Here is a 14544-nt window from a genome sequence, read left to right as displayed (position 1 = left end):
TGGCTGCGCATGCAGCAAAAGTGGAGTGCGCAAAAAGTTCAAGCCTAAATGTGGCAGTTGGCACTAAGTGCTGCGCAGCTGTGAAGGAAGGAAAGGCCTGGGCACCCAATGTACCCTCTGAATCAATACCAAATGTTGCAGCTGCCCTCTGTCTGGGGGGCAGCTGGGAATATACAAATAGGCCCTGGCACAACTGTGCTCTCTGGGCCTCCCTGGGGCTTCTCTGAAATAATATTGCCCCCAAAGCGTTGCAGTTGCCCACTGTCACGAGGGGCAACTGAAAAACATATGGCCACTAGTGGAGCGAACACGTGCCCCTCCGGCCCTTCAAACAGCAATGTGCCTAAAAATGGTGGAGTCCCACTCTAGGACTCAGAAAGACAAATGCCCCCAAAAGAAATGTCGCAGCTGCCCACTGTCGTGCGGGGCAGCTGGAAGCAACCAACGATCACTGGCACCTTCTGTGCCTCTGAAGAGAGTCCCCAGCGGGAAGGCACTGGCAATGTGCCCCGACCTCACCCCCCCAGATACCCAACACAGCCCTACTCACTGGGACCTTCTCTGGGAGCACTCCGCTCCTCCTTGGGCTCTCCTCCGGTCTCACGGCGGCTGTCGTGCTGCACACAGGGCTCTCCTCCAAGTTACCGGAGCGCGGGGTAGGCACCCGTCTGCTTCCTTGCTGTGGCTTCTCCTGTGGTGCCTCTGAGGCTCCAGATAATTTAGGCGACACGCGGGGTTGGTATGCGGCGGGGGTAGGTGCCGACAATGCGCCTCGAGCCCCCCCCACTCTGCCTTACTCTCTGTCCGCTACATTGGCGGGGTTCTCTCCACTCGGGACCGGGACTTTGTTCTGGAGCCCACGAGGCTCCCAGACTACTTCCTGCTCGCTTGGTCAGGCCCCGCCCACGTCTCGGTGAGGGTTGCCTGACTTCCTAGTTGACCCGGGCTGCGGCGGTGTTCTCCTCAATACAGAAGCACGGTGTGGGCTCCCGCCTTCGTTTAAGTTGAATATAGTGGCGGGGTGGGCACCCGCGATAAAACAGGCAAAACTGCAGGGTGGGCTCCCGCTCGGTTTTTAGTCATAAATTAGCGGCGACAACGCGGGTTGGGCTCCTGCTTTTCTCCCAGCAGCACGGGGGAGTCCCTACGCCAGGGATTCCCTCTGGATGAACAGCTTGGCGCTGCAGAGACCACACGCTCCTCAGATAAGAGAAGTGCTCTTTCCAATAAAAGTAAAGCGCTCTTAGGCGCTTCTCAAAAATGATAGCTAAAGCCAGGCTCTTGATTCAGGGGGCGCAAGGCTGGGCTCAGGCAGGCAAGCACTCAGGGCCCTCCAGCAGGGAGGCAGTCCCTTGTGGCGGTTCCTCCTGGAGCCCAGCAGCAGCAGCCCCCAGCGTCAGGACAAGCACAGCAGAGCGAAAACTCTTGGGGTCACAGCCCCTTCTCTTATACCCAGATTTCCTTTGTCACAAAGGTGCAGGGAAAGGGGAAAACCAGGTGCAACTGGTTCTGGAGCACTTTGTTTTGCTCAGCCTCTCTCCCTATTCACAGAACAGGCTAGGGACATCAGACGCACCACAGGGGGCGGAGCCAGCATTGTGGAGGGATGGCACAGCCCTATTCAGGTCCTTGTTGCAACTCCTCCCTCCCATCTAGCTGCTGATCTCCCTATTCACCACTGGGCTGACTCACCCTGGCTCCTGGTATTCCCCACACCACCCAGCACCTGTCAATCACAAGCCAGACATGCACTCCACATCAGGCAGGCAGACACACAGCACACATAAATGCCAACTTCTAAAAATGGCACTTCTCCACCAGTCACAATAAATCTGCGCACATCATTGCGCAGCATTTATTCTTACGAGTTCGCACATGCTAAACTTGACCCTGCACTCCTCTCACACCAGGAATTACTATGGACACACACATCCCCCATGAATTCCTATGGGAGGTCAGGCCAGTCTCACTAAATGTAACACAGAACGCATGCACTTTACACTGGGACACAGTGCTAAAGTGCCTAGAGGCCTAAAACCACTAACACTACATAGGGAAAAAGTCTAGGATAAATGCAAAAAGTTTAGGGGTGAACCTGCCAAAACGGCCAAGTCCAACAAGGACCAGGAAGGGACTTTTGTTGAAGTGAATACTACTGCACCAGGAGAATTGCCACACTGCTGGATTTGACTGTTCCCAGGAACTGCTGTCCTGTTCTGCTGAGCTGCCGTACTGCCTGCTCATCTTGCCCAGCATCGCCTGACTGCTCTCCTGGCTTCTAGCGCTTCGTGAGCGCTATATTCTAATTACCCGAGGGAATACCGGCGTGTGGAATTCCCCCTGGGCTGCCTGCAGTAGAGCGGGTGCCCACCACGAGTGTGTGCCGCATTTATGTTTATTTAATCGAGCGGGAGCCCACCCCGCATTTTGAAACTCCCCAATTCACAGCCATGGCCAAAGCCACCGAGAGCATCAAGAAGTGGGTCCCAGCCCCGCATTTATATTTTATTAACAAACGGGTACCCACCCTGCTGTTTTCTGCCTCTAAAAGCGGGTGCCCACCCCGCTTTGTGTCCACATTGAAGCAGGTACCCACCCAGCATTGCCCCGCCGAGATAGAACGAAGCCGCCGGAAGTCACCGCCGTGACCTGGAAGTCAGGCGGTCTTGTCTGGTTGTGGGCGGAGCCTGCGCACGCAGAGCGGGGCTCCTGTGAACCGGAGGGTGAGCCCTGCGTGCTGCTAAGTTCCGCGGTGTCGGCTCGGGTGAAGTCAGGAGAGGCCCCATGGCGGGTCTGGCTGAGGCACACTGTCGGTGCCTGAGGACCTGTCCGGAGACCTGAGATCCAGCGCATGGTGAGGAGAGGGCCCCGGTGACTGCCGCAAGACTAGCCTCGTGGGGCTGGGAGGAGAACAGCATAGGGGCCGGGAGTGGCACCAGAAGTTCTGTGTCGATTTATTTGCACAGCTGCACCGCACAAGAGCAGACAGCTGCAACACGGGGGCACAGTTGCATCCAGGAGCCCCAGAGTGGGGCTTAAACGTGAACAGTGGGGCCAGTGTCCTTTTTGGGCTGCACAGCGGCACCGCAGTTGCGGGTCGCTGTAACAATTTGGGGCAAAACTATTTTCAGAGTCCCAGAGGGCTCTGGAGGCACGGTTGGTGCCATTACTTTTTTTGTTATCTTCTGTTGCACCGTGAGAGGGCAGCTGCAACAAGGGGCATGTTTGTTTTAAATGCCAGGTTGTGTCCCTTGCCATATGGGTATTACCGCGTTCTCAGGAGTGCACCATTAATGTTATGGGCAGTGTATTTAGACTACTGATTATGGCATAATGTATTTGAACCTATGAGTTTGCCTAATGTTATCCAATGAGACACTATGATTATGCCTAATGAGAATGTGCATGACTTAATGTCTTGCTATGGTGATTTAGGTTCATGCCTGATCTAATGTGCTACGCCTCATGTTAATGTGATGACGCTAAGTTCATGATCTTGCCAGTAGTTTCTGGTTGCTTGGCATTTATTGGTTGTGTCTGTGATGGATCTGGCAGCGACCCGATTGGCGCTGCCTTGTACATAGTCCCCTGTAAATTGCAATGGTGTGCCAGTGGGCACAGTGTATAGATATGTGATTGTACTCTAAAGTGTTTTACATAATACAAAGGCTATTTTGATATAACCTTGTGTGGAGTCTCTTTTGTTGTGTGCCTAGTGTGCGCCGCTGTGTGTGTAGGTTGCGCAAACGGTTTACACATTGTCTCTGGGATAAGACTAACTGCTCGTGCCAAGCTACCAAGGGGGTGAGCAGGGGTTATCTTCAGTGTTTAACTCCCTTGCCCTGACTAGAACGGGGGTTTCTGCCTGGCTTTGGCACATGCCCTAACCTACCGGGAATCCCAGTTTCTAACACACACATGTGCTGCTTCCACCTGCCCACACACTTAGGGAGGAAATGCTTTGGTCTTTGATAAAGTTGCTGGATCTGCACTTTGGTGCTATGAGAAGACTGAATGTCTAATTGTTCCAGAAGGATGTGGCCTTAATATCTGCAAAGGGGATTTTTGACCTTAAAGTTCTAGACAGTCTTCTGAGTTATTACAGCATTCAAACACCTGTACCCGGAAGCATTTTTGGATGTCTTTCGCTGGTCCTGTTCCTAATTGTCGGGAATTTACATTAATTTTTTCTGCTCTGCAAAGGATGTCCCATCAAGAGGTCAAATAGAGATGGCACTTCCACATGTGCTCCTGTGTTTTGAATGCATGATCAAGTGTTTTGGCGCACCCTGCTTCAGGAAAACTGGTTCTTGTCCTTTCAGCCTGTGTGGCTACACGGTGAGCAGCCCATGTTTCGCTGTCTTCTGTGCACTGTCGAGTCTGCTCTGGACATATGCCTAGAAATGCTACTGGTTTGGTCTCTGGACATTGACCTACTGGTAAGACAGTTAATCGCCCACTTGTAGTATTGTCCCTTGCACTTGCGGTTGAGCACTCCTGGGATGCTTCAGCTCCTAGTGACCTAAATCTTAGCTCTGATTCTGTGAATCCCGCACTGTCTGCTTTGCCTTTGGTGGCTACTGAGGGGGTTGCATTTGAACATGTGTGCTTCATGGATCTGATCCACTTGGTGCCTCTGGGAACATTGTCTGCGGTTGCTGGGCACAGCAATGTTTCATCTACCTCTTGGAACAGATAAACAATCTGGAAGTTTTGAGTTGTGGAACTTTCTTTTTAATGCAAAACTGCATTTTAAAATGTATTTTAATGCAGCTTTACTATATTTAATGATTGCCTAGTAGTGTTTACTATGGTCTTTGCTATTGAAGAATCATGGTGTTTTTTTAGATTTTAATGGGTTGTTAAACTTATATTCCATTAAATTTTAGCATTTTATCTAGCGTTAGCTTTTATTGACTCAGGTCCAACGAGTTGGTGTCACTTGGTCCTGATAGGCCTGGTAAGAAACACCACTATTTACATGTCTTAAGTTGCCTTCTCTCTTCACACAATTACTTTTGACATACATTTGTGTGTGTGTGATAGTGCAGGACAACTTACTCTGAATCGGCATTGCTTACATTTCCACTTCGTAGGCACACCATCATGACACCTTGAATATTCGGTACAAGGGATAAAGTTCACTGTTCAAAAGTGATTACTGTTATTGTCCAATGAAAAAAACAACAATTGATGGACAGAGCATCCTAGGACCGGTTTCGGGGTTTCACCCCTCTTCAGCCAGGATAGCTTGATTCCAGTGGCATGGAGAGCACGGGACTCACGTCTGATCATACCCGTCCCACTCGGGGTGACAAATGCAAAAACAACAATTGATGGACAGAATGCAGAACAATGTCATACATTCACCCCAGAACAGAGATCTGGGCCTAAATCCATCGTTTTTTTGCTCACCGTGCCATTCCAGTTTGAACCCAGCCATATGCAAATCAGTCTTGACCCTGTGCCTCATGGGAACAGTCCAGCCCGAACTTCCAAGCCAGGTCCTCCCTGGACTGGAAACAAGCATCCTAGGACCGGTTTCGGGGTTTCACCCTTCTTCAGCCAGGATAGCTTCATTCCAGTGGCATGGAGAGCACGGGACTCACGTCTGAGCATACCCGTCCCACTCGGGGTGACAAATGCAAAAACAGCAATTGATGTACAGAATGCAGAACAATGTCATACATTCACCCCAGTACAAAGATCTGGGCCTAAATCCATCGTTTTTTTGCTCAACATGCCATTCCAGTTTGAACCCAGCCATAGGCAAATCAGTCTTGACCCTGTGCCTCATGGGAACAGTCCAGCCCGAACTTCCAAGCCAGGTCCTCCCTGGACTGGAAACAAGCATCCTAGAACCGGTTTCGGGGTTTCACCCCTCTTCAGCCAGGATAGCTGGATTCCAGTGGCATGGAGAGCACGGGACTCACGTCCGAGCATACCCGTCCCACTCGGGGTGACAAATGCAAAAACAGCAATTGATGGACAGAATGCAGAACAATGTCATACATTCACCCCAGTACAGAGATCTGGGCCTACATCCATCGTTTTTTTGCTCACCATGCCATTCCAGTTTGAACCCAGCCATATGCAAATCAGTCTTGACCCTGTGCCTCATGGGAACAGTCCAGCCCGAACTGCCAAGCCAGGTCCTCCCTGGACTGGAAACAAGCATCCTAGGACCGGTTTCGGGGTTTCACCCCTCTTCAGCCAGGCTAGCTTGATTCCAGTGGCATGGAGAGCACGGGACTCACGTCCGAGCATACCCGTCCCACTCGGGGTGACAAATGCTAAAAAAACAATCGATGGACAGAATGCAGAACAATGTCATACATTCACCCCAGTACATAGATCTGGGCCTAAATCCATCAGATCTGTTGACTGGGTGTGAGTGTTTGATTGGTTCTGATGCTCCGTGCATCACCACCCCCTTTTGTACCGCTTTGTTCGTCATAAGTTGGCAGGGTATGCTCAGACGTGAGTCCCTTGCTCACATTGCCACTAGATTCAAGCAAGCCTGGCTGAAGACGGCTGAAATGCCAGAAACCGGTCCTAGGAAGCTTGTTTCCGGTCCAGGGAAGGCATGGCTTGGCAGTTCAGGCAGGAGTGTTCCCAAGAGGCATAGGGTCAGACTGATTTGCCTATGGCCATGTCTGAACTGGGGTGGCAGAGCGGGCTAAAGAACGGTGATGGATCAAACCCAGATCTGTTGACTGGGTGTGAGTGTTTGATTGGTTCTGATGCTCCGTCCATCACCACCCCCCCTTTTGTACTGTTATTGTCCAGTAGGCAACAAAGCTATCAAACTAGAACAAACAATTACGACCTGACTAGGGTTTTGACATAGCTGTATGGGTGCTGTTTATCATATATCCGGGGCCACTTCCTTATTTAAGGGACAGAGCACTTAGCTGACACTGTGAGGTCACTGCATGCCGGAATTCAAGCTCAGCTGATTCCTGATTACCAACACGAGGGATGTCCAGCTCTACATCGAGACAGACAGCCTAACTTACCTGCAGGAAATGGGGAGTTAAATTACCCTACAGGATTTGGCATATAACCCTCCCTAGGTAAGACTAGGTTAGGGATTGCTAGGTAGGAGTACAATATACACAGTACTTATATGCTCACATATATTCACTGTTCTGACCACTGGGAATGCAGTTGAGAAATCACCAAGCTTAGGGGGGGCCATCCCGGGACACAAGTTCTAGGGGGGGACAAATATGTACAGGTGTCCGCTAATCCTACCCTAAAAAGGCCAGACGGCATTGGTGAGCAAACACTCAGCTTCAGGGGTGCTTCTCATCAGTCTTATCTAACAATATGTCAATATGCGCATCCCAAGCACCCAGTGAGGGCACCACCCCATGTTGCAAGGGCAGTTTTCTCTATCTCATAATCTCAGTAGATGCCCATTTAAGAAAGCCCTTCAATCAGAGTGACAGCGATGACCCCACTACGTATTTACAGGCCAAGCTGCCTGAAGCTTAACGCCGAGAAGACAGAAGTCCTCATCCTCGGTACCACCCCTTCTGCATGGGAGAGCACCTGGTGGCAGACCGCCCTCGGAAGCCCACCTACCCCCTCAGACCACACCAAGAACCTCAGCATCGTACTTGACTCATCACTCACCATGAACCGACATGTCAACGCTGTCACCTCCAGCTGCTTCAACACCCTCTGCATCCTCCGCAAGACAATCAAGTGGATCCCCCTTGAGTCAAGGAAGACAGTCACCCACGCACTCATCACCAGCAGACTGGACTATGGAAATGCACTCTACGCCGACATCAACAAGTCCTTACTCCACAAACAATACAGAACACCGCCGCCAGACTCGTCCTTGGCATCCCCCAACATGAACACATCAGCCAACACCTGCGAAGTCTCCACTGGCTCCCCATGGAGAAAAGAGTCACTTTCAAAATCCTCACTCACGCCTACAAATGCCTACACAACAACGGACCCAAATACCTCAACGAAAGAATAAACTTCCACGTACCCAAAAGAAAAATCTGATCTTCCAACCTCGCACTGGCTGAAACCCCATGCATCCACAGAACCAGACCAGACGGAAGATCCTTCTCTCACATTGCAGCCAAGATCTGGAACGAGCTTCCAGCAGATATCAGATGTGCCCCCTCCCTGAACACCTTCCGGAAGACCCTCAGGACCTGGCTCTTCGGCTAAAAAGACCTGCGGACCCCCCCTCAGCGTCTTGAGACCCTCACGGGTGAGTAGCAAGCTTACAATTCCCTGATTGATTGACTATATGGTGTTTCAGGAGAACGATTGCCAAGTGGATGAACCTGACAATTAGGCCTGGGCTAAAAATCCGTTCCGCTCGCGGAAATTGCGATAATTTGACATTTTTGCGTTCCGCGGAGAGCGCGAAAATGTAAAAATTTCCACAATCCGCATTTTACCTAAAATTGTTTGCTTGCTCGTGCTGTAATATAATACATTCTCGCGTGCGCGCGATCGCCTTACCTGAATCCCCGCGTTCGCCGACAAGTTTTCCCGATCCGGTCGCGGTCTCCACGAGATGTTGGATTGTTGCTAGCCATTTGCGCTGTCTCGCGACAGTTCGTGCCCGCAGTAATATCATTCGCCCGCGAGTAACCGCATGGGTAAGTTGGCGAGCCGCGACCACACAGAAAATACCGCGAACGGGCAGGAAAAAAACTTCTGCATCTTTGCGATATTCCTGCGTGTTTGTGGAGATTTTTAATATTTTTGCGATAATTTGCGAAAGTGAATTTCGCAAATTCCGCCCACCCCTACTGACAATGTGTTTATTCTTACGCTTCTGAGTGGTCAGCCCTAGGAGGCAGTGAAGTGAATTGCACTGTAGAGGGAAGCCCACAACATTAGACAGGGCCTGATTGGCTCCCCCCCAGTAGTGGGCAATTTCTGCACATGTCCACCATGAAATAATACTTGGAAAAATGTGATGAAGGTGCACCGGAGTAAGATATGTCTCGTGGACATATTTGAACTTGGTGTAATTTAGACAGCACTTCCTGGAAACAGCCATACCTGCTACAGCACACAGGTCCATTGCCTGTCTGCCAATTCCTAACCAAGACACTGAGCCAATTTATCTGAAAGGTCCTCGAGATACGGGATGCGAGGTTCTAACAACCCACTATAGAGCAGTCATATTCCACCCCTACCCAAGCTGTGCCCAAGCAGTACCCATAGCACAGGGGACGTGCCCGGTTAAGTATTCTACGACCCCCATGCAACCTCAACAGCCAATACCAAGGTGTTGCACATCAAGTACTGGCCCTCATGTATATCATACCTTTCCTTGATGTCCTGAAAGGGCATCAGGAGTCGGTGCTCACACAGGTCCCAAATGTGAGGAAAACTCCTCCAACCATGTGCTTGTGCCATGATGGCTTGCAATCTCGCAAAATACCGGGAGCACCCACAATGGTAACATGGGCCGTATGGTAATGGGCCACATCACAGGGTCACATATATCCCAAAAGTGTTTAGTCACTCTGACCAGGCACCCTACCCACTGTGAACCAGGCCGTGGGCCCATGAGGCAGTCAAGGATGCCCGTGCCTCCAAGTTTTAGGTGCAAATAACAAAAAGGGTTTGGCCCTTAATCAGAAAGGCCGGACCAGTATACAAGAGTAAACCACAAAGTATGCCAGTACTGATGCTCATTCAATCAACCATTCATACCAAGACCAAAAAGACCTAAACAATCTGATCTGAAAATACTTTTTATTTTGATTCCTTTCAGTTAGTTTTAATCTCTTCACCTTATTTTTTAGGAAGAAGATTCTTTTTATGAATTTTCAACATTCACATTTATAAAGTATATCACACACTGAAGACACAACCACATTAAACATTAAATAAAACACAAATGTTGTGAGTATACAAACAGCTCTTAACACATTTATAGAAATAAAACATACATTTTTCGCTCTGGTTCTGTCTAGCTTCGTAACCACAATTTCATAAATCCACATTGCCTCTGATAGTTTTCTGTAGTGATCGTCTTTCAATTTAATTCAGAGGCCAAAGCCAAATGGTGAACCTACTATGCTTACTTTGTATTTATAACAATTAACAAGCAAAGATTTTGCTGAACCACAGTGGTATCCCTTCCACATGGGCACCTATTTGGACAACAGTAAAAGCAGTTGACACGTTTCAAACCCACTGAAATACTTGTTGGGTTCTTCTCAGCCACAGAACAAAAAGAGCTCAAAACTAACAGACATAAAATGACTATAGTTTCCAAAAATTGAAAAACACATTCAAACATTTATCCACCCAGACCCCATTCATGGCAGCCTTTTACCTCAGTCTCTTTAAATCAGGATTCAATCTACTTTTTCACCATCTGGTGATACTAGGCACCACAGGCAACACTAAAAAAACGATGTTAAAAATTCTATTGTTAAAAATGTCACGTCATGTCAACTAAACAGAAAAAACAAATGTCAGTGTAAACTGGATAGATGCTTACATGAATAATGGAAGTGGCAACCTCAGGTTCACCTTATCTTATAAAAAAGTTTTTTCACCACTTTTCGTCTGTTGGAAAAGCCAAAAGACCAAATTGTTAAATCATTCATCATCATCACAAAGCTTTATTTCGACAGTTTGTCATAAAAGCACAACAATACAACACATAACAATCAATAAATAACACATATACAATTACAAGATAAAAAGTTATTAAATTCCATGACTGTCTAATATCTAAAAAAATTAAAAAGAGTACATTACTGTAACAACTGTTTTCTTACAGATCTTATCCTCCAAGCCCAGCCCAAAAATTTAGCCAAGCAACAGGCATAGAAGGGACGGGCGTCTGAACGTAATATGCGTAAAGCTTCCAGACAAGATCTTGTGCCTAGACACCTACATAAGGGCTTTAACCATCTCGACCTGGGCACAGAATAAGCATAGCACTCAAATAACAAATGGGCTGTAGACTCGACCCTAGAATCACAAAAGGGGCAATAGGGTATAGTTTGGTATGGAGGTTTCCAAGTAGACGTGAACAGACCTAATGGAAGAACGCCCACCCTAAATTTAAAGTATAATGCTCTGTCACCCGGGTTAAGGATTGAATCCAAGTAGGGTTCTCTGCAAGGGATCTCCTTAACCAAGAAAAACTGGGCGACAGATTTACAATGGTTAGGGTTACACAACCTCTCATTATCCACCCAGAGCCAATAGATCTTCTTAAGCAATTGTTTTGAGGGTGCTGTTCTATTTGCCCAGGCATCTCCTAATCCCAGGTCCAAAAGGAGACGCTTAACCTCCCTGAGCCAGGTAACCTTATGCCAGCCAGATAAGGATAGAATTTCGCTAAGGGCATCTGCATAACTACTCAGTTCAGGGACATTCCATATCCTGGCCCATAATAAGAGAGGACGTAGCCTAGCTTGCTCACAAATTGGGCGTGTGCCTGCGTCTAACAAAAGAGGAATAGTAGGGGTGCTATGGGGTAACCTCATAAGATCTTTGTGGAAATTGTTTTCGAGGTATGTCAAGGTGTCAACACTCTGTATACCCCACAGTTCAGCACCATACAATGCTGCACTCACCACCCTTGCCCTATAGATATCAAGCAGTGCCCCTATAGGTTTTAAAGCTGAGGCACGATGTTCCTTGAGCAGGGCCCCTGAAACTCTCTTGTGTGTCAGAAACACCTTCTGGTGGTGCGCCTTCCAACTCATATTGGCACACAAACGAATACCAAGGTAGTCAAATTCATTGACTCTATCCAAAGGAACAGAGTCCAAGGTAGGGGGAACAACCGTTTTCCTGGGAGGATTAAGAACGAGGAATTTGGTCTTGCTTATGTTTATAGACAGGCCCTTGGTATCACAAAAGGCCTTAAAGCTAGAAAGCAACTTTTGGATACCTACTGGTGACTTGGAAATTAGGAGGGTATCATCCGCAAACAGGAGCGTAGGAACTTTCCTACCAGCCAAGGATGGTGCATCTGACGGCTGTTGAAGCAGATGCTCCACCACTCCGTTAACGTATAGAGAAAACAGAGTGGGGGCGAGCACACAACCCTGGCGGACGCCCCTGTCTACGGAGATACGAGATGTTTTATCCCCCTGGGTACCCCATCTAATCTGGGCAAAGTTGCTTTCATGAAACTTTATAAGCAAGGCCAGCAAATAGGGAGGTATGCCCAACCTATCTAAGAAATTCCATAGTTGGGCTCGAGGGACCAGGTCGAAGGCAGTTCGCAAGTCTATAAAGACCAAGTACAAGCTGCCCCCACCCAGCACAACCACCTTCCAGTAAATCATTAAGAGACGGAACGTCTGCTCGATAGTACCCATCCCAGATCTGAAACCTGCCTGGAAATCTGACAAAACCTGGTTTTCTTCAACCCACTGCAGGATCCTACCTAGAACCACTTTGCCCGCAACCTTTTGCGTTGAATCAAGCAGGCTAATAGGGCGATAGTTAGCTGGGTCGTCCCGACTGCCTTTCTTAAAAATGGGGACGACCTCAGCACCACTCCATGAGTCAGGAAGAGAACCACCCAACACCGCCTCATTCAGAAGAGCGGCAATTAATCTACTCCACAATGATGGATATTTCTTCAACAAGTCCCCCGGAATTCCATCGGGACCAGCAGCCTTACTAGAAACAATACGACTGATTGCCCCTTCAACTTCCTCTATGCTGAAGGGGGAGGCATTGGTAGAAATCTCAGGTGGTAGGCTGGCATGGAGGCCCGTTTTAAGGATGGGTACCCCACTTTGAACAGAGTATAATTTGGAAAAGTGGGCAAACCAGAGATCGCCAGAAATATTACAAGTGAACTGCGAATCAAGGGGTTTGTCCCTGGCTCTTAGCAGATCCCAGAACCCCTTGGAGTCTTTTCTGGTACTTGCCTCCGCTAAATCCCACCAAAAGCTAAAGTCATGGGCCTCCTTCGCCTCTGCCACAACTTTTTTATAGAGATTCCTCGCCAATCTGATAGTGCCTGGATCCTTGTTTTTAACCGCGGTAATAAGTTCCCCCTTGGCAACCCGACATTTTGAAGAATACCATTTATTTCTTGCCCTGGGAGCACCCTTCACAGAAACCTTTGCGCTGGATTGAGGTATAATAAACAAATCGCTTAGCACCACAATGGTTTCTGTGAATAAAGGTAAAACAGATTGGCTGGAGACACCCAGGGCATCCAGGCGCTGCCCTGCCGCTAACATTGCGGTCCCTGCCTGTGCCATCCTTCCCTCATCCGCTTCTACTTTGGCCCATTTTAGGCGCCTACCACAGGCCGAGGGGACAAGCTCATGGGAGGTTTTCCACTTATAGGGAAACCTATTTTGATTTCCCACCTGCCAGGGCGGAATCAATGATAAGGAGAGAGGATTGTGGTCACTATCACAAGACGCAATGACCTCCATATCATAATGGAATGCCCACAAATTATAATTCAGCACAGCATAGTCTATTCTGGAGGTACGGCCTATCCGGTTGTAAGTGTGCGCACCCAGGATATCCGATTTAGATCGGCCGTTAGTTGGTCTTAAGTCATGTTCCATACACAGCGCGTTGATGTCTACCGCACTCTGGGTCCACTTGGGAATCGGATCTAGGGTCAGGATGGGAATACCTCTCCTTGTGTCCTCATCCCAAGTATCCAGTATATCCTCCACAGCCAATGGCTCAAAACAGCAATTAAAGTCGCCTGCCAGAAGAACATAAGAGTCGATACTGCAGGCGGCTAAATCGCTGCCCAGACCCGTAGAGGATAATGTGGATGACCCACCCCTGGCCCCCCTTAGATAAAGGTTGAAGACTTCCAACTTCCTACCCCCTGGGCATAGAATGGTTATCCTCTGGAGATCAGGAGAATGCGTGGGCTTTTGAGTGACACTTAGACCTAGAGCAATGTTAACCCATATGAGAAGGCCACCTGACGGGCGACCTTTACCTCCATTTTGGTGGGAAGCTGGAACAAAGTAAGTCGTGAAGCCCACTCTATGCCTAGGCTCAAGACACCAGGTTTCCTGCAAAAGACAGATGTTGTAAGGGGCCAGAAAGGCATTCCATTCTGGAATTTCGAAGTTACGGGCGAGCCCTGCCACATTCCAACATATGATCTTTATCAAGGGGTCGGCAGAGGTAGTCTGTCTTGGAGGGTCATCTAATGTGGCCAATTTGATCACAGGACCTGCCCCCCCCGCAGCAGATCTATTTGGCCTAGATAATGGCTCAATCTGATGGTAATAGGGAGCCATTGTTACATCAGTCAGCTTCCTAGCTAAAGGAACATGCTGGATTGAGATCGTGGGAAACGGGCAAGGTAGGGCCAGTTGGTCCATTACAGGTTGAGAATCAGAAGAGTACAGCGTAATCGAGGCCGCCTCCATAGATGGAACAGACAGCATTCCCTCTGAAGTTGGTGGGCTAACAGCCGAGGGTTCGGTCACACAAGGAGAGGAAGATAGTTCATTATGCCCTAGTACCAATGGTAAAGGATCCTGGGGAACAGGTTGACATGCCAGTCAATCTACCTCC

This window comes from Triturus cristatus, chromosome 4_1, assembly GCF_964204655.1.
Source record: "Triturus cristatus chromosome 4_1, aTriCri1.1, whole genome shotgun sequence".
NCBI lineage: Eukaryota > Metazoa > Chordata > Amphibia > Caudata > Salamandridae > Triturus > Triturus cristatus.
This window is presented reverse-complemented; position numbering follows the sequence as displayed.